Here is a 13491-nt window from a genome sequence, read left to right as displayed (position 1 = left end):
TGTCAGGACTGAGATCCCCACTTTGAACTTTAGGGTACAAATGTAGGGGCCTGCGTGAAAAACTTCTAAGCTTAATTACCAGCTTAGCTCTGGTTCGGCTGCCACCATTTTCAATGGATTCCCTCCCTGGGAAACCTTGAAAAACCTTCACCAAATCCCTGGTGAAAACAAATCCAACCCCTTGGATTTAAAACAAGGGGAAATTAATCAGGTTCTTAAAAAGAAGGCTTTTAATTAAAGAAAAAGGTAAAAATCATCTCTGTAAAATCAGTATGGAAATTAACCTTACAGGGTAATCAAACTTAAAGAGCTCAGAGGACTCCCCTCTAGTCTCAGGTTCAAAGTACAGCAAACAAAGATAAACACTCTAGTAAAAGGTACATTTACAAGTTGAGAAAACAAAGGAGAACTAACACGCCTTGCCTGGCTATTTACTTACAAGTTTGAAATAGGAGAGACTTGCTTAGAAAGATGTGGAGAACCTGGATTGATGTCTGGTCCCTCTCAGTCCCCGAGAACGAACGACTCCCAAACAAAGAACACAAACAAAAGCCTTCCCCCCCCAAGATTTGAAAGTATCTTGTCCCCTTATTGGTCCTTTAGGTCAGATGCCAGCCAGGTTACCTGAGCTTCTTAACCCTTTACAGGGAAAAGGATTTTGGAGTCTCTGGCCAGGAGGGATTTATAGTACTGTACACAGGACAGCTATTACCCTTCCCTTTATAGTTATGACACACACGCTCCACTGTCATTCTGCCAATGCTGAGGCGATAGTTAAACAGTTCTTTCCTTCTGTCCGGGTGCTCTCTGAATGGCTTTATAAGCCAGGGAAGCAGAGGGTCAGCCAGATCTCTCAGGATATCCAGAGCAGTCTCCACACCATCAATGCCCATAAGAACATAAGAACGGCCGTACTGGGTCAGACCAAAGGTCCATCTAGCCCAGTATCCTGTCTGCCAACAGTGGCCAATGCCAGGTGCCCCAGAGGGAGTGAACCCAACAGGTAATGATCAAGTGATCTCTCTCCTGCCACCCATCTCCACCCTCTGACAGACAGAGGCTAGGGACACCATTCCTTACCCATTGTGGCTAATAGCCATTAATGGACTTAACCTCCATGAATTTATCCAGTTTTCTTTAAAACGCTGTTATAGTCCTAGCCTTCACAACCTCCTCAGGCAAGGAGTTCCACAAGTTGACTGTGCACTATGTGAAGAAGGACTTCATTTGTTTTAAACCTGCTGCCTATTAATTTCATATTTTTTTATTAATAATTTCATCGCCCACAGTGATCCTGGAAGCAGACTGTCCTGTATTCATTCATTGATGTAAATAGAGTTGAGTTCCAGAAGATCCTAGCATCGTGGACCCTTCCAGGTCTGTAAGCCTGCCACAATGGTCAACTGGCTCTTCGAGCACCAGGAAGAAATATCCCATTCTGTTTATAAGCTCTGAGCCCTGGTGTGAGGAGCAAGTGATGGGTACATGGGTCCCAGCAACTGCCCCAATATAGTTTGGGAGCCCCATACGTGCAAAGCCATCAATAATCTCCTGTTACCCAGCTTTATAACCTGGTACAACAGTCCCTTGTGCATCACATCACACACCTATGTGACAGTGGCCCCAGCAGTCCACCTCCCTAAGCTGAATTGGTTGGCTATGGACAAGTTGCATTCAGGGGTGGCCAACTTCCTGATGGCAAAGCTGGTACCTCATGTTGGCATGCTGTCACTGCCGCTCCAGGGCTAGTTCAGCACAGATCTCAAATAAGGTTGCCTTCACCATCCTGAAGTTCTGTCGCCATTCCTGGTCATCCCAGGGCTACAGAATGATCCTTTCCCACTAGTCGATGCTGGTTTCCCAAGCCCAGAAATGGTGCTGTACCCTGAGAAGCTGCTCCCATAAGAGCTTCTGTGCTAGCAGCTGATCACTATCATCCTTGCCTTCGTCCCCCTTCCTCCGCACTGCTGAAACTGCTCCTGCTGGAGAAGCCGCGACTGTAGTCCTCTTATTTGCTCGGCGGCATAGCGGGCAAAGTCCAAACCCATCAGAATCATGGGATCTTTTTTAAGTTCCAGAATGTCACTGGCTTCCACTATACATCCCCCAATGTGCAGCGATAAATATGGCAGAATGCACATAGCTCAGCAGCAAAGCAAAGGACCATGGGATACCCTCCAAGAATGCCCCATGCATAGTACACAGTAAGCCCCCACTGTGTGTACCCAATGATGTGAACTGAAAGAGGGCACAGCCGTCCCGTGTGCACACTATTAGTGTGGTTTACATATTGTGCATTAACTATGCACGTCACGCTGTGAATTAAACCCCTCGTGTAGACAAGCCCTCCCCTTCTAGTCTAAATATCCTTGCCTAATATTATGCTTTGCTGATGTCTCTCCTTTTTGTCAATTTCTTGCTCTGCATTTCCCTTCCAGAGCTTAGTCTCTTTTGGAAACTCCTGTTTAGTTTTCCTCTCAGATCTTTACACCGGCTGTTGAGTTAATAACTTGTCAGGAACTACTCTATACCATCCTGCTCTTTGAACACCCCGAGGATCTGCTCTATAGCATTTCACTCCCACAGGAATTCTCTGTCTTCAGTCCCAACAGAAAAGTTGACGTCTTCTATGCTGCTGGTAGAACAAACATCCTCTCTCTCTAACCAAAGTGCTACTTGCAAAGTTGTCACTAGGAAATTAGACAATGTACTTGGCAAGGCGATAGGGGTGGAGGGAGGACACCACTTGCTCTGTGCACAAGCCTCTGAATAAAATCAAGTATGAACAGGAGATCCATCCTCCTTTTATACACAGGGCATATACTGTATCAGTTGAGAGACACATTTATGAAATAATACTCTTGGCAGTATTTAGCCGTTACAATACAATCCCCAAGAATTACTGTTTCATCAGAAAATCCAAAAGGACATAAGGTAACTTTTACCATCTTTCCATTCTTTAGTACCTGGTAAATTGTATGTATGTCAAGTCTCTGCTGGTTTAAACAGAACCAGAGCATCAAAAGGGTTATCTAAGGCAGTCCACTGAAGTGCGAATCTCTACTTCATGGTACTGCAGTGGAAGTCTCAAAGGCTTTGTAGTGATTGAGGTGAAAGACGAGGCGCACGGCTTGTCATTTTAAACCCCACTACAAAGGGGACATTTTAATCCCATAAGTGAAGGAGGCAGCAGAATTATACAGTAGCTTTACCCACAAACAAAGGGTGAGTTCCCCTCACGCCCCACGTTCAGTTTCAGATACTAAGGCGAGTGGCCCCACATAAGCGTAATAGGATTTGGAATTGAGTGCTTCAGAGGCAATCAAAGGCCGTGAAAGCCTCTAACAACCACCTGCAGGAAGTGAGAGCCATTTGGTTTGTGTCCTGCAGACTAAAGACTAATGGGTGAAAAGACATAGTTCCTGAGCTTGCGGTTAGAATGATTTTTTTTAAAAAAGAAAGGAAAGCAAACCTGTAGATTAGACAAATTGAAAGAACTACATGGTGCGGCAGGTAAACTCATCAGTTGTCACAGGAGTCAAAATGACAAGGGAAAGGTAGCTTGGTAGCATCATCTTGGTCCCTATTTGTACGCGCTGAATTGTACTGAGGTGTGACTATCAGTCTGTGCTTACGAGGGTCCCTGTCTGTGTTAGAATAGCAGTGGTACTGCAGGTTCACATGGAGATACTTTGGCAGAACGGAAAGAATCATCTATATGCTTGCACTCTACCTGATCTTAGCAAGTGCGTTTCAGGTCAGATGAGGTCAATGTCAGTCTTTTCATTGGCTCTAATGAACTTCAAATAAAGCCCTTAGGACAACAGGTTGAAAACATGGGTGCCTAAGGTTATTCACCGAATCCACATCTAGGCCCTTTAATAAGTGACCTGATTTTGAAGAGTGCGGAGCACCCAGCAGCTCTCCTATCCATTACTAGCATTATTCCAGTCATGTAGCCTTTAGGACGGAAACTGCAGGGAAGAGCCACCCAGAGTCTGAGGGCCAGCTGAGCTGCTGCAGGGGCAACATGAGTAAACAGACAGCCACAGATAACCTCTCCTACAGTGTTGGCATGGTCCTGCTCTGCCTTGGGCTGACTACTGGCTGTTTGCCCCAAACCCCTTCCTATTACTTCCCCAGTCTCTTAGCTTAAGCCTCAGTCCCTTAGCTTCCTCCCCTCCCCTGCTGTCCTCCTTACCTGTTACCCCTCCCCCGTCCTTTGTTCTTCTGTTTAGTTAATCACCTCCTGACTAACACCCAGACTGCAATAAAATCGTGGCACATATTTGCCCCTATCTCGGCGATTACTCTTCTGGTATGTTATATCCCTTTCCCTGGCCCTTTTTCTGTCTTGCCTGTTTCAGTTGCAAGCTCTACATGGCAGGGGCTGTCTGTACAGCACCTGGCACCCCGGAGTCCTGTGCACTACTCTAATAAACTCAATTAAGATGCTGTAGTTAGAAATTTAAATAAATGAATTACTGAAATAGAAATTCATCAGAATTATAGTCCCGGGTAATAACGCACAGACAAGTGTTTTCCCCATCACACGTGCACCTTTCTCTTACCTCAACTATTCATTTAAGACTTCTAGTTTCTTTTGAAATTCACAAGGAGATACAAGAACAGCCAAGTACTCAATAACCCTGATCTTGATTGACTTAAAGCCCTGACTTTAAACGGCTAACTTTAGCTTAAAAATATTAAGACACTTATCTTGTCTTAGAAGCTGTTGATTTCTGTGACAACATAATCATGTAGTATTTCTAAGATATGAATGCAGGAAACGTATTGATTTTTAGCATACAGGTTTTTTTCTCAGCTCCTTTTTCACTGTGTATAAACACAGTACGATTTCTAGCATAAGAAGTTTATTCATCTTAACACACACTCTCTTATTTGGTCTATTTTTAGGTATTCAGATTGAAAATTGGAATGAGGCTAGTACACATTAAATATGCAACCTGTTTACAGGATTCTTAACTAAAGTATGCACTTTGGGAATCATATTTTACATATAATAACCACATCACCACTTAGGGAAAAGAAATACATCTATAAGACTCTTTCCTGCGGTTTGTCAATGATTGCAGCAGTGAGTCAGGAGGTCGTACTCCAGTGGTTCCCAAACTATAGGTCCTCTAGTATACGGGCAACGTCATGCTGGATGGAGGACACCATTTTGTAGAGCACGTATTTCTGGTGGGGGTCTGCGAAGGCCCCATATAGGGTTGTGGGACTCAATACGTTTCAGAATGGGGTCTTGCAGGCAAAAAGTTTGGAAACTGCAGTCCTACTCATTACTGCCCTGCTTCAGGAAAGGAAAACACACATGGGGTGGATAAAAACAAAAATGTTAATTGCAAGAAAAGACAGTAATTTACCTATATTCCAGTTCCCTAAGGTGCTTAATGAGCCAAAGACTTAACAATCACAGCATTAATATGCTCATCAACAAGGACCTTCAAGCCTTTACCTATTTATTCTCAGAACGCTCGTCTTTCAAAGTCATTCAGACAGCACTTACTGCCTCGATGCTACTCTTAGAAATACAGATTATGGCCGAACCACCTCCATTATATAGGGTTTCTAAGCTCTGCCCCTTTCCCATAATGCTTTGTTTAAAGGAGACTGAGAGGAAAGCTTCTTCCCCCCTACTTTTTCTGTAGCGCAAGCTAGGAATTGCACTAACATTCCGTTTGTTGTCCAAGTAAGAAGTAATACTCTTGTGATATTCATTAAACACCTGTATATCAGAAGCGATGAATCAGTTTTCCTGAATCATGAGAGTAGCTCTAAAATTGTGGTATTAAAAAAAAAAATCACGTTTGTCCACTTTGGGATTTTTGAGCTTTTAGGTAGAAACAGTTTGCACTCACTTGAGGTTCAAAATTCAACCTTAAATGCAAAAAATAAGCCTTTTTGTGCTTTGCTGCCCCTCCACTCTCTGTCTTACCCAGTCTTCTGCTCCACACTCATTCTCCATTCAGTGTGCCACTAATCTAAGTATTTTGCAATGGAATGGACATTATTGAGATATTCAGAACTATGTTGTTGAAAATGTGCAGAAAACAAACTTCAAGGCTAGAATACTTCGCTTTCGGAACTGATGAAGTGTTCAATTATTGTTAATCATTTAATCAGCAAGAATAGTTTTGTTGGATATATAATTATTTTCTGTTAAACCGTAATAGGCTGGCATTTTGACAATACCAAATCTTTTAATCTGATAATCAATTTATATAGCAATATATTCTAAAAATAAGAAGAATAGTCAGTGGATATGTAAAAAAACATTCACGTGGAAGAGAGTAAGATGTATGATAAATAATCCAAATTCAAGAATATTAGCAAAAGAATAGTGATATTATATCTCTAAATGTCAAACAATCACATTTCTGATATACCGGTACCAGGAAACTGTGGTGTTAGAACTGTCACAAAAGACACTGATATTATCTGAGACTGGTATGAAGGTGCTGGCTGTGACTCCAGAGTTGCTGTTCCATTCTGAAATGGGCTTAAAATGGAGCATAAATTCCTGTTTTAATACTATGTGTAGGCGACTTACAAGTTTGAGCCTTCAATGTTCGTTTTTATGTCCTTTGAACGTTCTATATGTTTTGATTTGGTTTCTTTCAATAGATTTTTAATATGAATTGTTTGAAATTAATCTCGGGCTGAAACTTGTCGGGATTTCACCTGTTTCCTTGTCAATGTGTGTCTTTAAAACTGTGGACAGCTACACCAGTTTTAGCAGAGGGAGTGAGTCTTGAGAAAAGCTGGTGCACTAGCTGTTTAATAGATTTAGGATTCAATCTGTTTTGCCATCATGCTTCATAATGAAAGCTCAACCTTCAGCAGAGGCTGGCACACAAAAATTTCCTTACGGAAGAACTCACACATTGCCCTTCTTAAAAACTGCTGCTATCTCCTATTGTTCTCACTGGAGCTGAGGCCACAAACCACCATCAGTTAAGATAGCTGCCATTCCCTTACAGCACATCTAGGAAGAAGTTACAGGCTACAGTTAGCAAAGATGGCCATCATCTCCCATTGTCCCAAAGAATGAAGGCAGCCTGTCCACCCCTGGAAAAATGGCAGCACCGTAAACAGTCTGGAGGAACTGTGAGGTGTAGGTGAACATGAAGGGCAGTGGAATCAAAAGGGAAAGATAGTGATGTGGGGGGTGAGGGAGTGTGTAGGGGAAAATGGACTGACAGGGAGGGAAGCTCGTGGGAGCATGGGCACAGAATCATAGAAATGTAGGACTGGAAGGGACCTTGATAGGTCTGCCTGTCTGAGTTGGCAGCAACAAGGGCCAGGTTCAGTGTCTAGGGGTTCCGTTTCAATAACACAATGCAAAACCGGCTCGAGCCCCCACCTAGTGACCTAGGACAATTACACACCATCCCCCGGGCACCTCTAAGAGGCAATACTTCCCCCTCTCGCAAGCACGGAGTCTGAGTGTAGCAAAATCCTTTTAATAAAGGAGGGAAACAATGCGGCATTATGTTGGGGAAACACCACAAACAGGATTCATAACACAAATCATGAGCAAAAGACCCACCCCCAAGTAAGTCTGGCAGTGTCCTTTTCCCCTCAGGGTCTTAAGTCCAACAACCCAAAAGATCACCCCAAAGTCCCAAAAGTCCAACACCCCAAAAGTCTCTGTCCCTGGTCAGTGCAGCCCCAGAGTTCAAAAGTTTATCTGCAGAATTTTACCTCCCAGTCTGGGTGGAAATGCCCCCCCCAGGGGTGTTAAGGGGCACCTTACGTGATCCAAGGCCGACTGCCCCACCTCTCCGTGGGGTTCTGCTGTAGCCTTCACCATGAGCTGCTCTGCTCCACCAGCCATCCCATAAGCCGCTCCAGCCATCCCACCAACTGTGCCGATCCACCAGCTGCTCTGCCCCACCAGCTGTCCCGCCAACTGCACCGCTCCGCCAGCTGCTCAGCCATATATCTTCAGGCCCCCCCACTACTTAACACAGCACTCAGTGAGTTCAGCGTGTAGTAGGGAGAGCCCCAGGGCTAGTGCACCACTGGCCTAAGGTGAATTCAGCTCAGCAGCCTGTAACTAGACTTCTAATAGAATCAAGATTAGCTCTGATATTCTACAGTGGGGGGGGGGGGGAGGAAAAGGAAAAGAGAAAGAAAAGGAGGTGTAATTGGTGTCTCAGGCCCTCAAAAGGGGCCCATGCCATCAGGTACAAATGCCTCTCTCCAGCCTCTCTCAATTCTCTTGATTTTGGAATACATGTCCCTTGTCTAGCAAGTGCTACTTAGTTGATGGTGAGTCCCTCCATCATAAAATGCCCAAGTACAGTTCTACTGCCCTTGATTCACATAATCAGGGTGACAACACTTTATTCTTCCTGCCCCAATAACAGAGAAACTGGGGATCCCACAGCAGTCAAAGTGACCATTTGGGCTGCCGTGGGCTCAGGCTAGGCGGGGTGGGTGTGCCTATGCAAACAAGATCAGCCCCTGAAGTTCTTTTCCACAACTCACCACAATTCACCACCAGATGTCAGGGTAGAGCTCATCCTGACTCTGCTTACATCTACATGTGATTCAAACTTGCTTATTTAGCATATAATTTATGCAATGTAATTTAAATGGCACCTCTTTCTCTGATCTGAACAGCCCTAGATGTTAAAACATTTGTAAGGTTAACCCTGAACAAAAAGCAAGCACTCATTCAAATGCAGAGTGCATGAGCAAGCCAGCGGAGAGCAGACCTGCAGGGAAAAAGGAGGGGAAGGAGGACCCCAGTACAGTGCAGCTAGAGAAAACTCAGCTGAGCTGGGCTACCCGGCGTACATCAAAGGGTTGCAGCACTCTGGGCCAATTCCAAAGCCTAGGCTCTCACCGATTTCAGTGGAACTTGAACAAAAATTCCTGTGTAAACTGGTGGGGTGCCTGATAGGCATTTATCAACCTGGCCACAGTTAGATTCACCCCTGCCACTGCAGATATCCATGCACAAAACACACATGGACATAGAAGCATCAGGAGGTCTTCTCCACATCACTCCTCTCCAAGGCTGCTGATTCGTCTTCCCATTCCACAAGCATTAAATACACCGATATGTCTAACAATATCACAAGGACTGAAGGGTTCCAGTTAAGCTATTTTATCAGCTTTACCATTTGCAAAACTTATTTTTAGAAGGAAGGGCATATGAATTCTAGGTTTCTTGGGCCCCATATACAAGCTCTAAAACCTTCCCTGGAGGTTGGCAAGCACTTGATGCGCACTGTTCCACGACATGTCAAAGATTGAGAAAAGCGACCGCAGCGTAAAAAGCTAGATTGCCCAACTACATTGTTCATTGGGTCAGTGCCTTTAAAATACCTACCTCTGCTATTTTAACTGATTTAGCAGATCACATTCCAAGCTGGTTTTACGGCATTCAAGCAAAGAACGTCATAGGTTAAAGCAATGCTAGCATCAACATCCTGGGATTTTACAAGACAGCGGTGGGTTAAGTAATTTCACTAGTCCGAGTCTTGCTAAGTGATCGTGGGTTAGAATTTTGAAGTATGTTACTTAGAGTACTATTTTCTGTATACTGAACAGTAATGGTCCAAAACAATGTAACTTGCAACAGAATGAATACTGTATTTTTGGTGACTCGTGTAGAATTCCATAATGTTTTTAAGGAACCACATGAGGTTTGCACTCTAATGGGATCTACTCAGCCTAAATACCACACAGTGCTTCAGAAGTGTGCCCTTGGGACCTGGTCCAAAGGCAGTAATATCAGTGGGAAGACTCCCATTGACTTCAAGGGGTTTTGCATTAGGTCTTTAAGCATCAAGCTATTATACTGTCTTCCTGCAGAGAATCAGTTTCAAAATAATGAGCCAGAGCAGGGGAAATCTAGGTCTCTCTTTGACCTGAAGCGTCTAGTCAGTGAATTGTTAAAAATAGGAATTGCTTTCAACAGCTCACTTTCAGTTTCATCAGTGGCTTTACTAACGTGTGGATAGTCTTAGTAAGAAACAGGACTGGTGTCCTCAAGCCCCACAGAATTCTGGTACTGGGGAGACATATAGATGCAGCAGAGTTCCAAGCAAAACAATATTTGTTTAACATAGCATTAAACAGAACCAGGAGTGAAATCTGAGTTCACCCATTCAAATACCACTAAATGCTTTCTGCTGAATAGTTACAGAATTCAGGGCCCTGCTGCGCAGGTCAGTTTCTCATTGCAGGTGAAATAAGCAATGCAGAATGTGGGTATCTTTGTACAAATAAACTAGTTGCACTATATACATCAGTCCTTGGACAGAGATGGTCAGAAATGACACACAGCCAATCCCCTCTTCCAGAAAACTCAGCCCAAACACCTACACCTGGTTCCCAAGAAGCAACTCTGCCTTTATGTTTCTAATTTGTCAATTCTTATGTTTCTTATTTGTCATCCTTGGCGCAGTGAGTCAACACTTATTGTTTGAAACAGCTCCCTCAAGAAGAACTGCATCTTCAAATGAATAATACAGCATACCTTCAATGACCATACACTGTTGCAAGCAAAAAAGACAACACACAAGAAAAACCTTGTAAGGCTGTCACAATGGCATCAGAAAAGGAGCAATAAAACTCAGACAGATTTTGCCGCTCTTACTCACACTGAATAGAACCTTATTCTGTGAGTGTTCTTATTGGAGCAAGGTACTAATCAGCATGAACACAGGTTGCGGTATCTGGCTCTGAATTAACAATCAAAACGGCTCTGAAAGAAAGCAACATGCATCTAACCACAGCTGATGTTCCTTACTGTCAGCAGCGATTCTATTTTGCTTCTGGTGGAAATAATTTTCAGCAATAAAAGGCAGGGGGACACCATATTTGTACGGAACACAGGGAACTTCAGCACTAAAGGGAGTGACTTCACAAGGCTACAGCTACACTACAGAGCTTACAGCTGCACAGCGACACTGTTGCAGTTCCACCGCCGTAGCGGTGCTAGTGCAGACACTCTGAGCCGACGGGAGAGAGCTCTCCTGTTGACTTAATTACTCCAGCCCCCGTGAGCAGCGGTAGCTATGACAGCGGGAGAAGCTCTCCTGCCGACATAGCGCTGTCCACACGTGAGCTTTGGCCGGTGTAACTTAGTCGCTCAGGGGGGGGTGGCTTATTTACACCCCTAAGCAACATAAGTTATACCAACCTAAACTGTAGTGTGTTACAAAGCCCTCCAGAGCATTGTTTTCCTGTGCTTGTACAGAACACTTCAAAGTGCCTCCCAGTGGGAGTTTTGCATGGGGACTGCTATGGAATGGCACCAGTTAGCATGCAATACCATTTATATTTATTTTCATGTTGTACCTTCTCCACCTTCTCCACGTCTTCAATGGCACTGATGGAAGCTGGAGTATAGACAGGGCCCAGGTACTTTTACTATTGTCCTCTCACCTGTCAGTGATAAAAAACACTCCGCAGCCATAACGACACTGCTGCAGCTTCCAGAAGTGGAGAATTACGGGTCCAAATTTCCCCCAGGTGCATACACCCATTAAGAGGCCATCAGAATAAGTCACAAGAAAATAAAAGGAAGTTGCATTGTGTTCTTCAATGTGCAAGGTCTGTTAACATAAGAACACTCCCCTCTCACTACCATGTGAAGCCTAATTATTAGGATTTAGGATTTTTTTTTTCCAGTTGAAAACAATGGATTTCCTCCTCTTCTTTTTTTTTTTAAACTAAAATACTGAAAAAATTTAACACTTTAAAAGCTAAACTGTTTTCCTCAGCTGTGGTCTGAACCTAGCAATGCTTTCTCATGCAAGTCGTGCTACTAAAGTCAATGAAACTATTCGAAAGAGGCGGGTTGCATAATAATTTGTACCATACTCTCTGCATGATCTTGAGCAACCTGTCCCCTGCAGCATAGGAAATATACAGCTAGGGAGCTAATGAGAATGTGCAGCTGCCCCTCATTTGAACCTTCCACATAGCTGGATCATTTCGATTCAAATAAAGGCACCAAAGACTGATTCTGCTACATTAACAGACAATGTTCACAATACAGACCTTTCCACTTGGGCCTGAAATCTGCCATTCTCATGGCGTCTAATTTCATCGTTCAATAAACAGCAAGGGTGAAAATATAAATGGGGGTTTGATTTTCAGGTTGGTGTGCCTGGCATGAGGACAACGTGTAGATCTCTTTGAAAGAGACAGACTGGTTGTCTCTGAATTGGGGATGAGCTAGAGGAGAGTTTCAGGTAATCCCAGGTTTTGATATGGCAAGCAAAGCTCAAGTCAGTCTGTTGCCTGAGGGATGAGGCAAAGAGAGAGAGAATCTGTACTCCCTAGCATCTTCTGAGCCATGTAAGCTGCTTTGTGGCTCCACTCCCCTGACCCCCACTGTGGAAACTCACTGCTTTAGTTTCTCTAGGATACAACAATTGCTTGAGTCTCCCCCTAAAGTTTCCATTGCTTTGCTACTTTCCTCATTCTGTGCAAGCACATCTATAGCTCTGAGGATGCTTTTGAACCATAATGCACATGCTACTAGGTTTGAATTTAAATAATAAACCAAATGCAGCCTCATAGACGGAAGTATAAGGAATAGAATTCACATCACATCAAGCCTCTGGTAATCAGTAATGTAGATTACTGATTCAAGTAAATGCCAGCCCTTTAGGACAACCAACGACACGGTGGGAATGAGAACTACACAAAAAGTACAGGCGTTCAATGGTCTGAACTCTAGGGAGGCAATTACTGGGCAGTGAAGGATGCCAGTCTAAAGCTGCAGCAATTTAATAAATTAAAAGCTGTGCTGAGCCCTTCCATAGACGCATCCTCAGGAGCTGAGAGAATGAAATACAGCTGGATGTGCTAGTTATATTGGACGTACTAGAGGGGGATCTGGCAGTGACAATGCCTAACACTTGCCACTAGAAAGGATTCTTGTGATCTTTTCTTAACACGCCCGCTCTTTGCGGCAGGCCTTTGCTATTCAGCAAAGGGACACACCTCAGGCTACAGAAGTGTCTTTTTTCCTCCTCCCATGCAATTCCATTCAGATATAGCTGAGGGCAGGTCTACACAGTTCAATACGCAAAGGAAGCTATGTGAGCAGATGCCCTTTTTGCCAGTGTAACTGCATCTCCACGAGGACTTTTGCTGGCATAGCTTTATCTTACCGGGGTGTGGGTTCCGCTCCCTGCCTCCTCCCCCTGCCAACACACGACGTTGGCAAAAACCCTAATCATGATTCAGTTATACCATGCCCTGAACCTGGTAAATGGCCTCTGTGTCTTACTACCCCCAAGGCAGAAGCACTTTCAACAACAGAGAGCACGCCAAGCCAAGCTCCCTCAAGCACCAGCAAACCATCCTTCTTACCCCTTTTTTCCTGTTGCCTGGGTGCTAATAGGAAGGAGCACTGGGAGTAGGGTGACCAGATAGCAACTGTGAAAAAACGGGACAGCCCCTGAAGCCCTGGGTTAGAGCATGCTTAGTGCA

This window comes from Trachemys scripta, chromosome 6 (genome assembly GCF_013100865.1).
Source record: "Trachemys scripta elegans isolate TJP31775 chromosome 6, CAS_Tse_1.0, whole genome shotgun sequence".
In the NCBI taxonomy this organism is placed as follows: Eukaryota; Metazoa; Chordata; order Testudines; family Emydidae; genus Trachemys; species Trachemys scripta.
The sequence above is the reverse complement of the archived record's forward strand: the minus strand, read 5'-3'. Positions refer to the sequence as shown.